The sequence below is a fragment of the Carlito syrichta genome, unplaced genomic scaffold, assembly GCF_000164805.1.
Source record: "Carlito syrichta isolate Samal-C Ts95f unplaced genomic scaffold, Tarsius_syrichta-2.0.1 Scaffold287779, whole genome shotgun sequence".
In the NCBI taxonomy this organism is placed as follows: Eukaryota; Metazoa; Chordata; class Mammalia; order Primates; family Tarsiidae; genus Carlito; species Carlito syrichta.
The window spans coordinates 157,461-166,953 of NW_007231875.1; the positions used below are offsets into that span (position 1 = coordinate 157,461).

Here is a 9,493-nt window from a genome sequence, read left to right on the forward strand (position 1 = left end):
TTTTTTTTTGAGTCAGGGTCTCACTCTGTCACTCAGGCTGGAGTACAGTGGCACAATCATGGCTCACCACACTCTCAACCTCCAGGACTCAAGTGACCCTTCTGCCTCAGCCTCCTGGGAAGCTGGGACTACAGACACACACCATCATGCCTGGCTAACTTTTTTATTTTGTAGAGATGAGGTTGTACTATGTTGCCTAGGCTGGTCTTGGGCTCAAGCGAATCCTCCCACCTCAGTCACTCAAAGTGGTAGGATTATAGATATGAGCCACTAAACCCAGCCCAACCCTCTCTTAAATATGAGCACAAAGCTAAGAATCCCAGGCATTTGAGAAAAGCATCTTTTATGAAAGGGTCTGAAATAAACATAATAAAGCTTTCCAGAGGAAAGAGGGCTTATACATGGAAAACAAATATTTTTTAAACTATCACTGCTTTATTCAGAAGGATAAAAGAGGATATTACATCCATGAAATAAGAAGATAGTGCTCTAAGAAAGTAACATGTAAAGAACAATGACAAAACCAAGTTAGACCAGGCGCAGTAGCTCACTCCTATAATCCCAGCACTTCGGAATACTGAGGTGAGAGGACTGCCTGAGCCCATGGATTCAAGACCAGCCTGGGCAACTTGGTGACACCTCATTTCTACAATAAATCAAAAAATTAGCCAGGCGTGGTGGCACATGCCTGTAGTTTCAGCTACTGGGAAGGCTAAGGCAGAAGGATCACCTGAGTCCAGCAGGTTGAGGCTGCGGTGGCTGTGAGCATGCCACTGCACTCTAGCCTGGGCAACAGAGTGGGACTCCAACTCAAAAAAAAAATGAAAGAAAGAAAGAAAAAAATACAGATATTAGAAAAGATAAAAACAATTAGAGAACTAGTCCAAAATGTCCAACCAACTGAAGCTCCAAAAAAGGAAAACAGAAAACATAGGAATGTTAACAATATAATATTATGCAGCCATAAAGAAGAACAAAATCATGACCTTTGAAGCAACTTGGATACAGCTGGAAACCATCATACTAAGTGAACTATCACAGAAACAAAGAACTGAATACCACATGTTCTCACTCATAAGCAAACACAGACCACTAGCCACACTAGCACAAGGGTGGGATCGACAGACACTAGACATTGCTAGGAGAAGAAGGGGGGCATGTGGTAACACACTGGGTACGGGTCCACTATCAGGGGACAAGAAGGCCAGACAGAAGCCCAAACTTCACCTGCATGCAACCTACTTATGTAGTAAGTCCCCACTTGTACCCTACTACTCTAAAATAAATTTTAAAAAAGAAAAAACGGGAGTGTAAGTAATCAAAGAAAATTCAGTAATGTCCAAATAGAAAGTGTCCCTGAGTTTCCTGTCCAATGGATGAGTATCAGTCCACACTATTGAAAACTTTCAGAACATCAGAGATAGCCTACAAGTTTCCAAGAAAGAACATATTTCCATATTCAAACTCAAGAATCAGAAGGACATCAGACTTTGCAATCACGATACTGGAAGCTACAAGACAATGGAACAATGCTTTCAACAGTCTAAGGAACATAATTTTCAACCTGGAATTCAATACTCAGGCCTGTGATCATTTTATAAAGATTCTTTTGTAGAAACAGGGTCTCACTATGTTGCCCAGGCAGGTCTTATACTCCTGGCCTCAAGTGATCCTCCTGCCTTGGCTTCCCAAAATGCTAGGATTATAGGTGTAAGCCACTGCACCTAGCCTAGAGTCATTTTTTTTTTTTTCTTTGAGTTGGAGTCTCACTCTGTCGCCCAGGCTGGAGTGCAGCTCACAGCCACCACAGCCTTCACCTGCTGGGCTCAGGTGATCCTTCTGCCTCAGCCTTCCAAGTAGCTGGAACTACAAGCGCACACCACCAGGACCAGCTAATTTTCTGATTTATTGTAGAGACAAGGTCTCACAAAGTTGCCCAGGCTGGTCTCGAACCCCTGAGCTCAGGCAGTCCTCTCACCTCAGCCTCCCAAAGTGCTGGGATTACAGGCTTAAACCACTGCGCCTGGCTGCAATCATTTTAATACCATGATTTCTTGAAGATTTGAATAAACTTGCCTGTAAAGCCAGAAGAACTCAGTGCTTTCTTTATAAGGCATTCTTTTTTTTTTTTTTTTTTTTTAAAGTTGGAGTCTCACTCTGTCACCTAGACTGGAGTGCAGTGGCCGCTCCCGGCCACCACAGCCTTGACCTGCTGGGCTCCGGCGATTCTTCCGCCTCAGCTTTCCAAGTAGCCGGAATTACAGGCATGCGCTACCATGCCCGGCTGATTTTTTGATTTATTGTAAAGATGAGGTCTCGCCGCCCAGGCGGGTCTCGAACCCGCGGGCTCAGGCAATCCACTCACCTCAGCCTCCCAAAGGCGCGGGATTACAGGCTGAGCCACCGAGCCCGGCTTATAAACCATTCTTAAAAAACTCTTCACTATCTTCAGCAACTATCTGGCTACTCAAATTTTCTTTGTCATGAATATATCTTAGTAATTTGTATTTCTGCACTCCCAAAAAATGTCTATCATCATACCATATATTTTCACATTGTTTACACTTTGAATAAAAGCCCTAAGTAAACTTGTTCCTTGACCTCTATGTGTCCCATGTGGAGATGTTTTATAATCAGGGTTATGCTGGTTTGCTAATAAATTGAAAGGCTTTCCAAATAAAACCTCTGGGCCTTTTGCAAGTGGGCTGCCACTAAGCTATGACTAAATATAAGCTTGTGTAACTGAGAATTTGGGCAATAAAAGTGAGAAATTTGGCATCTGCACAATTAAATACCCTCATGTCTGCTTCAGCTCATTGTCCAACTGACAAGAACCATCCTCTTAAATCTGGATTTTGCCATCCAGAGCATTAGCCACTCTTAGCTTTGATAAATCAGATTTGTCCTTTATCTGATAAATCTAAGAAGCTTAACGCAATTAAATGGCACGCCCTGGTGGAAATGATACTTATTCCTGGGTCTATGTGCTTGAGCTCTTTGTTAGATGAAAAATACTATTTCTAAAATACCATATTCCTTTTTCCACCTCACAGGACAGGAGGCAGCAGACCAAAGTATCACAGAGAGCCTGAGGTTGTAGGGAACCTGATTATCTAGGACGTTCACTGATTTCAGGGAAACTGAATCAGTCCAGCTGGGCGATGATCCAGAGGAATCTAATACCAGAAACAGGAACTCTGGGATAGAAGGAGGGTGAATTCCCACAAAGGGCAGACATAGGAAGCCAAGCCCAGCATAGAGTTCATAAAACTTCCCAAGAAGGGATGCCTAGGGAGTAGGTTAGAATCATAGGTGCAAAAGCTAAGCTTTAACCATGGGAAGAACCAGCCTCCGCCTACCATGGTCAGTCCTGACAAGGACAGAACCTAGTAAGCCAAGGAGCCCAGGATGTCTTCCCATCTCTAGAGCAGCATCCAGAAGGACTAAGCACATGACAGCAGGGTGTGTCAGAGCCATACATACCTAGACTAGAGATGATGAGGGGCCAAACCAAAAACTCTACACCAACCCAGCAGCAACATCAATGAGATTTTTGATGTTGTTTCCTAATGAGGTTATACATACAATTGTGTTTTAGCATGTATGTTTTAAAAAAAGCATCCAAAGCCGGACTCGGTGGCTCAACCTATAATACCAGCACTTTGGGAGGCCAAGGCAAAGGAACTGCCTGAGCCCAGGGATTCAAGACTAGCCCGGGCAACTTGGCAAGACCTCGTATCTACAATAAATAATAATAATAAAAAAACTACAGGGCATGGTAACACATGCCTGTAGTTCCAGCTACTTGGAAGGCTGAGGCAGAAGGATTGCCGGAGCCCAGCAAGTTGACGCTGGGGTGGCCGTGAGTGTGCCACTTCACTCTTGCCTGGGCAATGGAGTGAGACTCCAACTAAAAAAAAAATTCAATTTTCACATACTTGAAACATACCACAATATTTGTAATTCTGCCTATACTATTCTTTACTATTTACTATGCCAAGAATCTCAAAAAGTGGAAGTGGCCCAGGCTTCACAAATCTGAAAGGCTTTGAAAAGAGTTAGAAGCCAGGCTCGGTGGCTCAGCCTGTAATCCCGCGCCTTTGGGAGGCTGAGGTGAGTGGATTGCCTGAGCCCGCGGGTTCGAGACCCGCCTGGGCAGCGAGACCTCATCTCTACAATAAATCAAAAAATCAGCTGGGCGTGGTAGCGCATGCCTGTAATTCCGGTTACTTGGAAGGCTGAGGCAGAAGGATTGCCGGAGCCCAGCAGGTCGAGGCTGCGGTGGCCGGGAGCGGCCACTGCACTCCAGTCTGGGCGACAGAGTGAGACTCCAACTCCAAAAAAAAAAAAAAAGAGTTAGAAAGCTGGACTAAGGATGGTTATATTCTGGGTTTCTATGTCTTCCTAAGGCCTGGACTGTGCATCCCCAATGCTCATAATCAGAGAATCCCTAAAGAGCAACCATTCTCTGAACCAGAAAAATAGGTTCATTAAAGTTTATAGAATTTAATTGAACAGAATTCAGAGACTTTGACAGGGCTCATCAGGGAACTCTTTCAAAAGATTAAAGCCCATTAGTTCTTTTGATTTCGGTTTTGGTTTTGCTCTGTGTTTGTTTACAAGAATACGAAGAAGTAGAGAACAAGGAAGGTCTACCCTATCCACATTCAGTTCAGAAGAGAACTCCAAAATACTGCATGAGAGGCAGGTAAGGGACACAAAAAAGAAAAGGGCCTAGGGTGAGGGCAGGCTGAGGGGAATGGGAATGGGACAAAGAGGGATCCAGCTTAAATAATAGAAGTATCTTCCCTGGAGTTAGCAACTGTCTGAACAGACTCGTGAACTCCTTCCTATTGGGGAAAGAGTCCTAAGATAAATGGAAGGCAGGTTCTACTTCCCATGTGGAACTCAAAGTAGGGAGACAGCACCTTTTTCTTTAGAACCCAGTAATCATAGCTTGGATCCATGACTTAAGTTGAGCCAATCAGAACTTCTACCCAGGACTTTCCAAGAAGTTCTTCAAAGACACAGGGCAGTTAGAGATAAGCCCACTGGTATGATGGTGAGTGCCCTAGGACTACAGAATTCAAGAACATAGCGGAACATGTCCAAGACAGCACTACCTGCTGAGTAATTCCAAGGAAGCCATTTCCATAGTGGTATGTATGTTGGCTGGTGTCTTAGTACATTTGTGCTGCTATAACCAAATAACTGAGACTGAGTATGTTATAAAAAACAGAAATTTATCTCTCACAGTTTGGGAGGCTGGGAAGTCCAGGATCAAGGCACTGGCAGGTTGTGTCTGGTGAGGGCTCTGTCTCCAATTCCAAGATGATGCCTTGATGCTGTACCCTCCAAAGAGAACAAACACTGTAGCCTCACATGGAGGAAAGGGCAGAAAGGCAAAAGGAGAGGGCCAGTTAGTTCTCTCCAGTCCTTTATAAGCTTACTAATTCTATTCCTTAGGGCTCTGTCCTCAAGATTTAATCAACTCTTAAAGGCCCCCACCTCTTAATACTATCACATTGGCAATTATATTTTAACATCAGTTTTGGAGGGGGCAGCAAACCATAGTTAAACCATAGTATTCTGCCCCTGACTTCCAAAATTCATGTCCTTCTCACATGCAAAATATATACTTTTCATCCCAATAGCCCCAACAGTCTTAACTTCTTTCAGCATAAACTCAAAAGTTTAAATCTCAAAATCTCTTTTAAATCAGATATGGATGAGACTCAAAGAAATAATTCATCCTGAGACAAATTCTCCTCCAATTGTGAGCCTGTGAAATCGAATAAGCTATGTGCTTCTAAAGTGTAATGGTATGACAGGCATAGGATAGACATTTCCACTCCATAAGGGAAACAGGAAAGGAAAAGCAGTGACAGGTCTCAAGTAAGTCCAAAACTCAACAAGACAAACAACATTCAATGGGCTTGAGAACAATCTTCTTTGATTATATGTCCTACCTTCTGGACATACTCGGGTGAGGTTGGGCCCCCAAGGTCCCAGGCAGACCACTTCCATGGTTTCCCTGGGCACAGTCCACACAGCAACTCTCAAGTATTAAAATCGGGTGCCTGTGGCACTCCCTGGCTTGTGTTGCACCCTGGTGGCTCTACAGGTATGGGATCTTGGGGACACCCTCCCCCCACAGCACCACTAAATACTGCCCAAAGAGGGATTCTTTTCAGTATCCCTGACCCCACAGCTCTGCTGGGTATTATCCTAGTGGGAACTCTCTTTGTGGTGGCCCCACTCCCATGGCTCCACTAGGCATTGGTGAGGATCTCCGAGACATCATTTGGGTTTTTTGTTTTTTGTTTTGTTTTGTTTTGTTTTACTGCAAAAAGCTTTGTTTTCATTTGGCCCAGGACTTGGGAGAGGGCTCCAGGGTGGTTAAAAAGCTGCCTAGTGGCTGGAAGGGTACGCTTAGGCAGAAGCCCTGATCCTTTGAGAAGGGTCCCAGAGGTCACTGGGTTCCCAGTCGTGCTTGAGGATGAGGCTTTCGAAGAGATACTCGCCCAGCCCAGACTCGGCCTCACCAGCCTGCAAAGGTTGGACAGGTGATGGCGCATCTTCTTGATGAGCTTCACTTCCACATCTAGGAAGTGGTTCTCCAGGAAGTCACAGAGATGGGGGTCTGTGTGGGCAAATCCCAGAGTATGAAGAACCCAAAGGGCTTGGTTTGGGTTCTTCTCCAGGTCCAAGGCGGGTTCCACGGCATCCGGGATTTTATCCCACTCATCTTGAGACGACTTCTGGATATTCTGGGAGAGGGCGCAACCATTATGCTGGTTTTGCATCTTGAAGAGACAGTCGGCGCCCTCATGTTTCTCCTTGGCCAACTCGCAGAAGTGGCCCCCGCCTTCCAGAGCCACAGCATCGGGGTTGAAACAGAAGCCTAGAGACAGGTAGGTGTCGAAACAGAAGCCCAGAGAGAGGCTGGCAGATGCAAATTGACCAGGCGGTTGATGGCTGCCTCCGAATTCTGGCAAACCTGGGAGCTCTTGACTGGTCGGCAAGAAGGAGCTAACCACAAAACTGGTGTTCGCTGATCCCAGAAACAGAAGGTGGCCGAGAAGGTGGTCTCGGAGGTTGCAAGAAGTGGAGAGGAGATCGGAGGGTGGTGGGAGGCTGGAAGAGAGGGAGTCCCCAGGTCTGAGGCGTCCAAACACTTTTGAAGCAAGAGACAGATTCGGGACCACCGAACGCGCTGCCAGTATCCTTTGAAAGCTAGGTGGAGGCAGTCGTGTTTCCACAGCTCATGCACTCTACACACCTGCAGAATTAGCACCACATGAACGTCACCAAGGTTTATCATTTGCACCCTACAGATCAGTAGCTCCAGCCGGATCTGGGCCCACTTGAGCCACAGCTGGGATGGCTAAGGAGCACTGCACTGAATTCGGGTAGCAGAGACTTGAAACAGTCCTACGCAGTGAGTCCTGAGGTTCCAAGGGTGCCCTGGGCCTCTCCCTTGAAACCATTCTGCTCTCATGGATGTGGCACTCTGGGCCTGTGACGGGAGTGGCAGATTCAAAAATCCCCAGAATGCCTTAGGGGTCATTCTTTCATTGTCCCGATGAATAACATCTGGCTCCCTTCCATCCTTGCTAATCTCTTTATTAAACGTTTGCTTGGCTACACCCTAGGTATTCTCTCTGTGGCCAGGTTGAGAATTTTCCATATCTTTAAATATCCTCCCCTTTTGATTATAAATTCCATCTTTAATTCATTTCTCTTTGTAAATTTTACTACAAGCATTCAAGAGAAGCCATGCAACACCCTGAACACTTAGAGATTTTTTTTTTCTGCTAAATATCCTAGTTCATCACTCTGAAGTTCTGCTTTTCACAAAGCAGTAGGAAAGGAACACAATTCAGACAAGTTTTTTTTACCACTTTGTAACAAAAATGGCCTTTTCTCCAATTTCCAATAGCATATTTCTTATTTCCATCTGAGACCTCTTCAAGATTGCCTTTACCACCCATATTTTTACCAACATTCTGTTCACAGTCACTTAGTCTCTAAGAAGATTTAGGCTTTCTCTATAGCTCTCTATTTCTGAGCCCTGAGGGCTCAGAAATTCATGGTGATTAATGGAGCACTGTTAATGCTCCATTCATGGTAATCTAGGCTTTCTCTAGCATACACCTCCAAACTCTTCCAACCTCTACCCCTTACTCAATTCCAAAGCCACTTACACACATTTAGGTATTTGTTGTAGTAACACCCCACTCATGGTACCAATTTCTGTCTTAGTCCATTTGTGTTGCTATAACAAAATGCCTGAGACTAGGTAGTTTACAAGGAACAGAAATTTATTTCTCATAGTTCTGGAGGATAGGAAGTCTAAGATCAAAATTCTGGCAAGTTTGGTGTCTAATGAGGGCCCTGTCTCTGCTTCCAAGATGGTGCCTTGCTGCTGCCCTCTTCAGAAAGGAGAAGCACTGTGTTATTATGTAGCAGAAGGTATAAAAGGGCATAAAGGTGTTATGGAAACCTACTATAGCTTGTCCATGTTGCCATAATCCTTGAAGAGAGGTAGAAGCGAGCAGCTCTGCACGTACCTACATTCTTAAGAATTAGCAAAGGAAGTTGTTTTTCTTATCTCCTATGCATTCTTTGTAAATTACTTCTAGGAGCCCCTGACTCCCCTGCAGGCTATGCTCATTCAACTGATAGAAAGGATAGTTATTCACTTCACAGATGTCACAGATTAAAAGAGTTATAGTAACCATAACATGTAACCATATGTTTTGTAATTTTTATATCCTCTTGTCTTGTTATAACTACTGATTAATGATATACTGTAGTGAATGATGTCTTACTTTGTAATATGTTCTGTTAACTCCCTTGCTCAGTAGTAAGCTTGATTGACTCCTCTGTCTGGAGTTACTAATAAGTGAAGTTGTGGGCTATCCCCAATAACTGGCACCAAGAAATTATGGACTATAAATGTCACTATCGACAAAATGCAACTGTATCTAAAGTTCTGTACAATGCTCTGTCACATAGTTTGATGTTAATCTATAGCAACCAGTAAATCTGGGCTTATAAATATGAACTGTGAAACCTAAGGGATGTATAGATTTGTGCAGAAAATGTCAGGTTCTGATTTCCTGAATTCTGAATTTAGAAATAAAATCTTTTTCTTCTTAGTTTTCTGCCTCTCGAGTTTTACTGGCAAGCAAGAGATAGTAGCTGAACATTCTTCATACCATAACAAAGGGGGTTCTGGGGTTAGACTCAGTGTCAGCCTGTAATCCTACCACTTTGGGAGGCCAAGTCAAGTAGATTGCCTGAGCCCGTGGGTTCGAGACCAGCCCAGGCAACTTGGCGAGACCTCGTCTCTACAATAAATAAAAAAATTAAGCCGGGCTGGGTGGCTCAGCCTGTAGTCCCGTGCCTTGGGAGGCTGAGGTGAGTAGATTGCCTGAGCCTGTGGGTTTGAGACCTGCCTGGGCAACTTGGTGAGACCTCATCTCTA

General features: G+C 44.5%; 1 pseudogene; it reads right to left on the reverse strand.

Moving 5' to 3' along the window:
* Nucleotides 1-6,432: 6,432 nt before the first annotated feature.
* The window catches only part of LOC103255057, a 24,114-nt pseudogene continuing 21,053 nt past the window's right edge, over nucleotides 6,433-9,493 (reverse strand).